The sequence below is a fragment of the Thamnophis elegans genome, chromosome 2, assembly GCF_009769535.1.
Source record: "Thamnophis elegans isolate rThaEle1 chromosome 2, rThaEle1.pri, whole genome shotgun sequence".
In the NCBI taxonomy this organism is placed as follows: domain Eukaryota; kingdom Metazoa; phylum Chordata; class Lepidosauria; order Squamata; family Colubridae; genus Thamnophis; species Thamnophis elegans.
In genome coordinates this window covers 167,720,589-167,732,223 of record NC_045542.1, presented here as the reverse complement: position 1 = coordinate 167,732,223, position 11,635 = coordinate 167,720,589, and positions in this window count along the sequence as shown.

Sequence of the window (11,635 nt, the reverse complement as noted above, 5' to 3'; positions counted from 1 at the left end):
CTCTACATTTGTTGCCTAAATGTAGAACCTTACTCTTTTCACCATTGAATTTCATTTTATTAGATAGTGCCCAATGTTCAAGTTTCTCAAGATCCTTCTGTATCTTTAGCCTATCTTCTGGAGTGTTGGCTATTCCTGCCAGCTTAGTGTCATCTGCAAATTTGATGAGTTCCCTATTTATTCCTTCATCCAAATCATTGATGAAAATGTTGAAGAGTACTGGGCCCAAAACAGAGCCTTGGGGCACTCCACTGCATAATTCCCTCCATGAAGATGCAGTTCCATTGAGGACTACACATTGAGTGTGGTTGGTCAGCCAGAAACGCACTCAACGTGTAGTCCTCAATGGAACTGCATCTTCATTCAAGTGATTGTCCACTAGGACTCCAAGATCCTTCTCACAGTTACTAATATTGAGCAAAGTACCACCTATACTGTACCTGTACATTTTGTTTTTCTTGCCTAAATATAGAACCTTACTTTTTTCACCATTGAATTTCATTTTGTTAGATAGTGCTCAATGTTCAAGTCTGTCAAGATCCTTCTCTATCTTAAACAGATCTTAAGGCTTATATCATCATCATTTCATCATTTTAATCATTGTCTATCAACTGCAGGATGAAAGCGTCTTCCTCATGTTTGCAATCCATAAGGTCCTGAGTTTTCTTTTTTCCCCAAGTTTTTCTTTTTTATTGCACATTTTTTACATATTTTGTGAACAAAGTGTTGTCCAGATCTTTTCTTTTTTTTATTTTTTTATTTTCAAAACAAACATACAAATTCTCCTTTACATACTATAGAAAGTGTATCAGTTGGTTACAAAAGGCTTTTGTGCATCTCTTCCACTGTCATCAAATATAATTCATATTAATTCTAATATTTTAACTCAAATGTTTATTATATTACCATCATCATACCTCCACTTTTATTTGACTATAATTATTTAACCGTCCTTCATCATAAAATATACCCAGATTTAATACAAAACCACATGCTGACATTTCATTTACTTATTTATAAAATCCTCCATTAACATTATATCCTCATATCCTGTTTTAGCTAAACATCCATAATACTTAATACCAAATTTTTCTAATCCTCCATATATATATATATATATATATATATATATATATATATATATATATATATATATATATATATATATATATATATTCATATCCAATTATTACTTATCATAACAGCTCAACATTGTATATATTACTATCATTATCAAATTTTATTTAACTATACCTATTATCACTGAATTTAACTTAGTTTAGCTAGTTTTAAATTATACTCTTCCATCTATCAACCTTTATCTCTCCAATAGCAAAACAATCTTATGTATTCTGCCATTTGTGGATCCAGTCCTCCAAACATCTTCTTAAACAAATCTGTATGGAGTCCTCTTTGCAACTCCTTGTTTATAATATTTCTCATATAATATTGACTCCCTCCTTCTGTTTCTTTTTCAGCTTATCTATAACAGTGTTATCAGATATTTTTCAAATAGTATTTCATAGTCCATAATTTCTTTAATACCTTCTTCTTCTATGTCCTGTCCTTTGAAGTAAATTTTCTCTCCATTTAATTCCTTTTCCAATATTCCACTCTTTCCTTCCTCAGAAATGAACCAATTGCCACGAATATCAACAAGCTCAATCTCTTTATATTCATCTTCCATTTCAATTTTTTGAATTTCAATATTCTTATTTTTTGTTTGAAAAACATCCTTAATTTCATATTTCATTGCCAAATGCACCAAATAATCCAATTTTCTCTCAATTCTTTCCTCTGTCTCCAACACCATCTCCAGAGCTAAGATTACTTCTCAGAGAGACACCATGTTTATACGGAGTTGTATTTTTTCTTAGAAGCTCAGCAAGATTGAAACACTCACTCACAAACTCTCTGCAAGCGAAAACAGACTTCAAAGGGACAGCTGTAAAATCTTATCAGATCTTAAGCCAAACAGCCGCACAATAAAAACTTTGGAAGTCAAAGTCACAGAGAAATGTTAAAGGGATAATCCATCCATTTGAAAAAGTTTTGCTTAGAATCAATCCATGTAAATAACATTTAAAAGGTAAGATAACCACTGTCCAGAACCATTACAAAAATCAAATTCACCACTAAGTTCTTCTATTCTTTGATTTAAATCAGTTTTTAGATTTTATAGGCAGTCTGTTTTTTAAAACAATAAATGTTTCTCACCAGCTGGTATCACTTTCTATTTCCATATTGTTCCATTCCTTTCTGAAGTCGCCCTGACTTTGTCAGTCTTAACAGACTGGAATTTTTATTACCAGCAGAAGACTTTAGCCTTGCTTTTCTCGGAGATTTTGCAATATCCCCGAGATCAGCAAGATGTAATCTTCCTGTTCACCATCTCTTCAGGATGATTTAGGTCCATTGGAACTCCCCAGCAATAAAAATGTCGACTGCGACCTCCGAGCTTTGAGATCACATGTCGTCTCATCACGGCATCGGCCCCTCCACTCTCGTCCAGATCTTTTCTTTTATATCATCTCATATACATAATCCATTTACATCATATCTCTGTTTCCAATTTCAGCCATATTATTCTCTTTCCATATTTTTTATCTTAAACTTATTTTCTTTTTAATACATAAACAATATTACTAACCACCATTAATTTCTAACCTTTTACAATAACATCAACTTCATCGCTAAATATGTTTCTCAAATTCCCCATCCCATTCTTCAACATTTCAACTTTGTCTCTTAATTTAAATTGTCTTCAAAGTTAAACCAAATTGACATTTCACATTTCGTCTGTTGCTCTGTTTTGCTGCAAGCAACAACAATCATCAAAATCATTTTTTTACATAAAAACATTTAATTTAATTATATTATCCACAATTAATAATGTTGGTATAATTCCTTTACATCTTAATTAACTATCCACCACTAATAATATTAATACAATTCCTTTTAATCTACTAATATGTACCTTATTTCCCTTCCTCCTCCTCTTTAGTCATTTTTTCTTGGTCTCTCAAAGATTAATTTTCTTATTAAATTTCTTCTTTTATCCCATTGTCTTAGCTTCTTTTTCTTTTTTTCTATAATTATTGTATCTTTTCTTCTGAATCCTTTTTCGCACTTTTAATTTTATTGTTCAAGTAGTTTCCCCCAGGCTTACTCCTGGTTTCTCCCCACTATTTCCCTCTTTGCCGTTTGATTGATTCTTTTGGGGGGGACATTCCCCCCCCAACATCTACTCCTTTTGTGCCACTATAAAAACCAGTGAAATCATCTGTTTTTTTACTGTCAATTCCTTTTTCTTCAATATTATTTTCTTGTTCTTCATTTATGTTCTCTTTTACCCCCTTCTCTCCTGTTTCCTGTTGTGTGCACTCCAGCTGGATTTCTGACTTTTTATTGCCTTTTAAAGTTTCATGCGAATTTTTTAGCATCTCAAATAATTCATCATACATCCAAGGTTCCATATTGCCAAATTAAGAAATTTAACAAATGTTTAAGACTTTTAAATTATGTCACATTTAATTAGAACTTAAAGTCTATGCAGTCTTTTTTTTTTTCCAGATTCTAATGTCTAATACTAATATTGGTCCAATCCAATCCAAGTTGAAAATGTATTACCTTCCACAGCTATAGAAAATCAAAACCAAGCAATGTAGAAAAACAAACACTCCTTAAAAGTTCTCACAGTTATTATCTTTTCTGGTAGTCACGGTCAATTTTACCAGCTGCACTTTCTCTTCTATCTTCCACCAAGTATTGCAATACTCTCTTCCCAGCAGATGGTTCTCTCAAATCCACAATACAGTCAAACCAGCTGATTTGTCAAAACTATCAAAAACACTTTAAATCCACATAAAAAAACTTTTCCTGGGTTCTTTCTTTTTATTTTTAGTTTCTCCAAATCCAATTATAAAAGCAAGAATCTTCTTGGGCTTTGGTGTTTTAGCCTCCACTTTATCCTTCTTCCTCCATGGAGTTTTCCAAATGTCAATTAGCTACTAATTTCAGCTCCAACACTCCTTTTAAGTCCAAAATCAAAGTTTTCTTATACCTGTGAGTTGGCCAATCACTCATCCAGTTCCAACACTTTGTTCCAGCACTGCTGCTGTTCAAAAACCTAGTCTGGTTGCCCCAGCTTCAGAGCAGTCATTTAGAAAAGGCCCCCACCTCTGCCGTTTAGTCCAAAAAGGTTTCTCTGACCTACTGAGGAACTTGCCAGTTCTTCTTGGTTGTCAGAGATGCCTCTCCTTCTTCCCCATCTTTACAGGACAGTTCTGGTCCAAAGATCCCCCAACAGCAGTTTGTCCAGCTGGATTTTTATGGAGCTCATTGGAGCCTGCTATTTTTCCAACTGATCTCGCTGTGATGCTTCTGGTTTTCTCCTGATCCTGAGCTTTCTTTTGCCAATTGGGGCCGCATAACTTGTTGATGTTTTCTATCCATGTTGTTTTAGGTCTTTTGTGGGGTTTGTTTCGATCAAGTGGGGTCCATTCTATGACTGCCTTGGTCCACCTTCCACCCGTTCTTATTGCTTTGTGACCAGCCTATTTCCATTTCAATTCTTTTACTCTCTTGATGGCATCATATACTTTCATTTGTTCTCTAATTTGTGTGCAGGTCTATCTTGCTTGTAATGCTGAGCATGTATATTTCCATGGCTCTTTATACCACTCATAGCTTCTGTAACAATTGTTTCTGGAAAGTGTGAAAATGTTAAAATATTCATGACTGGGAGAGACATGTTGGACCATGTGATGGACATGTGGTTGCTGGGCAGGGATTTGAAATTTCTTTTGGGTGGGAAAAAAACAGAACTCTAAGATTTGGGTTTTCTCAGATGTGCCAATATCACATCTCTAATAAAATGGAACTTTGAGGAATTACTGGCCTCAGACTCTTCTTTCATTGGGGAGTATTACTTGAAACCCTGACACCAACACATGAAATCTAGATTATATTAGTTTAAACAAGTATGTGAGTGTCTTTAAAAACTGTGGAATCCAAAAAAAAATTCATTGATTTTATTTTATTTAATATTTTAGAATGTTACTAACTGCTAAAAGGAAAATTGTTACTTAGCAGATTAAAAGTATTATTGTGGAAGAAAAGTTGAATGCTATTTTCTTCAATATGCTTGTATCTGCAGCAAATCATCCAAATTTTATTGGAAATTCATGCCCTTCTTTTTTGCTATTGAGGACATCAATCGGAATGGTCATATCTCACCCAACATCACCCTGGGTTATAATATCTATGAAAATTTCTTCAAGGTAGAAATGACTACAGATCCTTTGCTGGACCTGCTTTCAGATGGGGAGGCCAATGTGCCCAACTACAGGTGTGGAAGGCAGAGAAACACGGTGGCTATTCTGGAACAGGCCGAGGCTGGCATCTCCACCCAAATTTCAACCATGTTGAGCACCTACAAAATCCCTCAGGTGGGTCTTTCTTGTGGAGGCAGTTTTCAGTCTTGCATCTTTGAATAAGAGGTCCTCTGCTGGAGGAACTCTTTTCATTACAGAGATGAGAGCAAAAGCATTTTGCTTCTTAAATGTAAAATATTACCATCTTCCATTCCTTTCAGATTAGTTACAGTTTGGCTACCCCCCTTCTGAGGGATAAAATTCATTTTCCTTTCTTCTACCCAATGCTCCCTGCTGAAGGAGTCCAGTACCCAGGAATAGTCAAGCTTCTTCTCCATTTCAGGTGGACCTTTGTTTGCTTAATTGCTCCAGAAACTGACCAAGGGGAGAGGTTCATGAGGACAATGTCTTCATTGATGCTACAGAGTGGCATTTGTGTAGTAATATATCAAACCTTTCCACTAAATGAGCAAACAATGAATATGATAATAGAACCATTTTTCAAGTGGAGGAAAATTAATGTCTTTGTTTATGGATCACAGACTAGTTCATTCCGGGTAGGAATAAGAATTGTACAAGGAGTACTACATGCAATGGGAAATACCCTGGAAAAAGTCTGGATCACCACAGCTCATTGGGATCTCAATTTTGATTTGAGGTTTAATATGTTTTCCTATAAACACATTGGTCCCATTTTTTCCTTTCTGATACAGAAAGGGAAATGGGCAAACTTTAATGTTTTTTCTGTTGCTTCCAAAGCCATGCGTAATATTATGAGGAAAAGTGTTACATGTTCATCTACCAAGGATGCCTTTTCCTTGAAAGTCTGGAGACGGTGCAGACAGACAGAACTGGGGATTTTGCAAAAAGAGTTGATTGATTGGGTCCTGGCAGTAGACAGTCATCTCACTTACAACACTATTTGGGCTGTGGCAAGGGCCTTAAATTCAGTTTATGTGTCTAGATTCAAGAAATCTGTGAGGAAGAAGAGTATGAAGCTAGAAGTTCCAAGGCTGAAAGGTTGGCAGGTATTTCTTTTTTGCGTTTCCCCTGGTTAGAAATTCTGTTTATATATAGCACCACAGAGCTAACAAAGAGTACAGTCACCATGTGCTTTACTGCTTAACTGTTTTAACTGTTAACAAGAAGCTCTATTTAAACAAAAGAACATATATATACCATAGATCCAAACTTGTAAACACCTACTGGCTGAATATTACTGTTGTTGTTGCATTGAAATACATTCCAACAATGAATTCCAACATTCTTGCAGTTGGGAATCAGTTTAATTTTTCCCCAAACAGAATACTTTGATACCTTGTTCATTTCTCTATCCTGCTATCTCATTCAATCAAATATCTTCTGTTTACTTGACTATAATATTATTCTGTGTCCATGTCCCTCTTCTTTGTACTTTCTCTCTAAAAGCATAAGTGTTTATGTGCCCCAGAGAGCCCCCTTCCATTCCTTCTGATACAATGGGGAAGTCAAATTCCTCTGAATAGGGGAGGGGAGTGTTCTTGGTGCTCCCTGAGCTTGATTGTTTCCTTGCAGATATTTCATTACCGAAATGAGGTAACATTATAATTGGTACCTCTGAACCCCCTCCCCTTTATGTGCTATCCTTCTGCTGAAGGTTTCTCCTTGCTCAGAATCTTTCTCTAACCAGCTTTATTCTTTTACCAAAACTCTCATGTCTCAGTAGGTTTGGAGAGATTGAAAGATGGAAGGTCATTGCGAGCACCAGCACATAGACCTTCTCTGGGCTGAGAAGCTAAGCAGGCTAAACCTTGTGTGTTAACAGTTAAAATTGGATATTAAAAACAAACACCATGATCAAATGTCAAGGACCTGGCCCTTCAGAATGAGTGCAGCACCAGGAATATTTTGGCTGCTATGTTAGTCAATGTAAATTCTAAAAAAAGGAAAAATAACCTACTGTCTATGATAATTCACCCCATTTGTCAATAGCACAGGAGGAAGGCAAAGTATTCAGAGGGAATGTGTGTCAGACCTGGAAGTCATCTTTTACATTTGGGCCTTTAGGCCTGCCACATTTTCTATTGTAGGAAAATTGAGTTTTCCAAATAAAGTTTGGAAGACATATAGTCAAAATAACATTCTTTTCTCAGAAAGTCAAGGACACCTTGCCCTGCAGCTGCGATGAGGAGACTGGGAGGCATCTCCAGTTTTGGATGGTGTCTGATTGGAGCACATGATGGACATGTAGGTGCTGGGCAGGGGCTTGAACTTTCTTTTGGGTGAGGAAAACCTGGAAACTTTCAGATTCGGGCTTTCCCATATATGCCAATATGACATCTCTAATGGAACTTTGAGGAAGCTCAAGCCTCAGAGTTGTCTTTCGTTGGAGGTGTTACTTGGAACCCCGACAAAGGGGATATTTTGAAAAGGTTATTCACTTTATGCATCACCCCCTTGTAGGAAAGGACAGGGAGAAAAAAAACAAGATTAGGCCCCAAGAAAGGCAACCAAACTTTTGGAATCTCTCTATGAAAACAAAGCAGGAATTTAAAAGAAGGAACATTCACACAGAATAGCACTTGGTGTCAGGACTCCAGTTAACACACCCAATGGAACCAAAACTCCAAGGCAGGCACATTCCTCAAAATATAGATTTATTAGGCATGTCATATTGGCACAGGTTTTTCCCCACCCAAATAAAAACCCAAAATTCCTTGGGTCACACATCTGCCACATGGTCCAACCACGTCACAGCCACCATCCTGGCTGGCTTTGGTCCACACCTCTCCAACATCTGGTAGAGCATTCTTTGCTCCCATGGGACAGAATGTTGTTTTGGCTACACATCCCCAGCTATCTCTATCTCCTCCCTTTGCTTCTCACAAGTCCAACTGACCTGGCTGTGGCAGCCCTGAAGATGCTCCCAAAATGGCTCCTAGCTTTAAAAAAATGGCCTCAGAGCTGACATTTAGACTTAACCACTTCACAGTGCTTTACAGCCCTTGCTAAGTGGTTTACAGAGTCACCCTATTGCCCCCAACCATCTGGGTCCTCATTTTACTAACCTCAGAAGGATGGAAGGTTGAGTCAACCTTGTGCTTGATGAGATTTGAACTGCCAAACTGCAGCTAGCAATCAGCTGAAGCAGCCTGAAGTACTGCACTCAAACTATTGTGCCACTTCAGCTCTATATATCAATATCAATAGCACTTACACTTGCTTCATAGTGCTTTTACAGCCCTCTCTAAGTGGTTTACAGAGTCAGCATATTGCCCCCAACCATCTGGGTCCTGATTTTACTGACCTCAGAAGGTTGGAAGGCTGAGTCAACTTTGAGCTGGTGAGACTCAAACTGCTGAACTGTTGCAGCCAGGAGTCAACAGAAGTAGCTTGCAGTACTGTATTCTATCCACTGCACCATAGGTCAAAAAGGGTGATATAAGTGTGTTGATACACTTATATCACCCGTTGTGACTTATTGACTTGACCCCAGTGTTTTTGCTAAGTAGGATCCATCTTGGATCCATCTTTATGGCAGGGATGTCAAACTCAATTTCATTAAGGGTTGCATCAGGGTTGTGTTTGACCTTTGGGGGTGTGTATGAGTGTAGCCAGGATGGGCATGGCCAGCATGACATCACTTGTGTCAGGGGGTGCCTGTGGTGCCCCGGTTACTCTGCCAGTGAAAACGGGCTCCTGAACTCCATTTTTGGCTGGTATGGCCGCCTGCAACCCTCTGCCAGCAAAAACAGAGCTCAGGAGGGCCACAGGTAGCCCTAGCAAGTTCCATTTTTGTTGGCAGAGGCACCATGGCCTAGTCCTTTGCTGTTTCCAGGGCAGCCCCATGGGCCAGATCTAAGCATCCCATGGACTGGATCCAGCCACCCGGCCTTGAGTTTGAGACACCTGCTTTATGGTGTGGGAAACAATGGGGGTAATTCTCTGCAATCACAGAAAAGGCTGACTGTTAGCAAAAGGGAGCAAATTGTGGTCCAATATCTTTGCACAATATCAGTGACACTTCCCATGAAAAGTCACTGGTCTTTATAGCCAAATATTCTGGAGAACAACACAGGAGAGTAGGAAGTATGAAGCTATGTACTTCAGTTGAGCAAATAATGATAGAACAAAAGAGAAAAATCACACAAAACTCTCCAGTTAAAGGAAATCTGAATGGCTGAAATTTCATTTATCTATGTTAATATACCATATTTTTTGGAGTAAAGACACACCGGAGTATAAGACGCACCAAGATTTTGAAGAGGCAAATTAAAAAAAAAAAAAGCATTCTGCAGACCTCCCAAAAATGGGCCAGTTTTTGTCAAAAAGAGGTATGCATAGACATTAGGAGGCTTCTAGTGTGCTCCTGTGGGTTGGTGGGTGGTAAAAATGAGCAAAAATGGCCCATTTTTTGCTCATTTCTGCCCTCCCCAGCCCCCAGGAGCACTCTGGAAGCCTCCTAAAGGCTATGCATGGCCATTTGGGGAGGCCAAAAATGGTTTGGGGAGGCCAAAAATGCTGTATTCAGTGTATAAGATGCACCCAGATTTTCACCCTCTTTTTTGAGGGAAAAAGGTGTGTCTTATACTCCGAAAAATACGGTAATTCAACATGAATGGGGAAAAATACTTATTAGCCTTTAGAGGAGTTTTATATTAGTATTGCTGTGATATGTCAAATGGTAGAAATGAGAACATGAGCAAATTTTTTATTGTATTCCTTTACAATAATTTTTTGTTCTTCATACTGTATTTAAACAATGAAATGTCCACTGTTATGATGCCCATGCTTACTGATGCTCTCATAACAAAGTGGAAACTTAAAAAAGAGCTGGACACTTCGATCCCTACAATGGATGAATGGCTGCAAAAGTTGATGGAGTTAGCAGACATGGCTAAATTGACTGCTTTGATTAAAAAAAACATAATTACTTTTGTTTCCACTTGGAAACTGCTTCTGGACTTTGTGCTTGAGGTGGAAAAAAATTAAACTTTGATTTTAGTTTCACTGATTAGATAGATTTGTTGATATAGAAATGGCTAATTTATACTATTATGTAAAAATAAAAGGTTGAGATTTGATGTTGCTATCTTATTCTACTGCACAAAAAGGAGTTGGAAGCAATGGCTTTTCTTTCTTTTTCCCTTCTTTCTACACTCTTCCCTTCCCTTTTTCCTCCCCTATTTTTCCTATTATTTGTTTTTATTTCTGTATTAAAAACTAAAGAAAGGACAAAATGAAAACATAAAAGAATCTTAAAACAGAGCCTGACACACACACACACACACACACACACAAACAGGGGTGGGTGCAATTAAAATTGTTCTGTGCATATGCAAAACTGAAAAACAAAAAACTGGTTCGTGGGCATGGCAGGTCTGGGTTGCTGCCAGTTCCAGTGACCCAGGCCACCAAACCATTACTGGTTCGGCCGAAGCGGTCCGTACCCGTAGGAACCTACCACTTTATATACAGTGTATATACAGTATATACACACAAACACACACACACGCAAACCTACAGATAGCTTCCCCCAGTCTGATGTTGTTTCTAAACTCTGATTTTCCATTCCAGCTTCACTCCTTCCTTCAAAGTTCAGAGTTTCACAATAATTCCATAGATGGGGTGTATTTGGATGAAAAGGGAGATCTGACAGCTGACCTGGATATTCTGAACTGGATCATTTTCCCCAACAAGTCTGTCAACAGTGTGAAATCTGGGAGCCTAGAAAAAGATGCATCCCAAGGTTTTAAAGTAATCATTTACCAGAAGAGTATCACATGGGTGGAAATGCTGAGCAAGGTGGGACTAATTATTTTATTTCACTGAAAGTGGCAAAAAAGTGATTCCAGTTTTTGGATTGGTGGGGGTTGGCTTTTTTTTTTTTTTTTTAAACAGAACTTTTTTATTTTTCTTTAAAAAAAAACACAAATATGTCATCATTTGTCAATCATTAAGACATTGAAGTACATTTTTTTTTGTTGTGTGTGCCCCTCCCTCCCTCCACCCCCCACCCCCCCTCCTCCTTCCCCCCCCCCGACTTCCCAGAACCCGTACACGGTATGGATTTTTAACTAACACAGTCTAAAATCTATTGAGAAAAAAGAAATAAAGAAATTAATGACATTCTAGATTGACCTTAGCTTCTTCTTACTGAACTGACTTTTGACAGTTTAAATCATTTCTGATCTTAAGCATAGGCTAACTGGAATTTCTTAGTCCCGTATTTATTTTGTATATAGTCAATCCATTTTTTCCAGTCTCGTTTATATATCTCA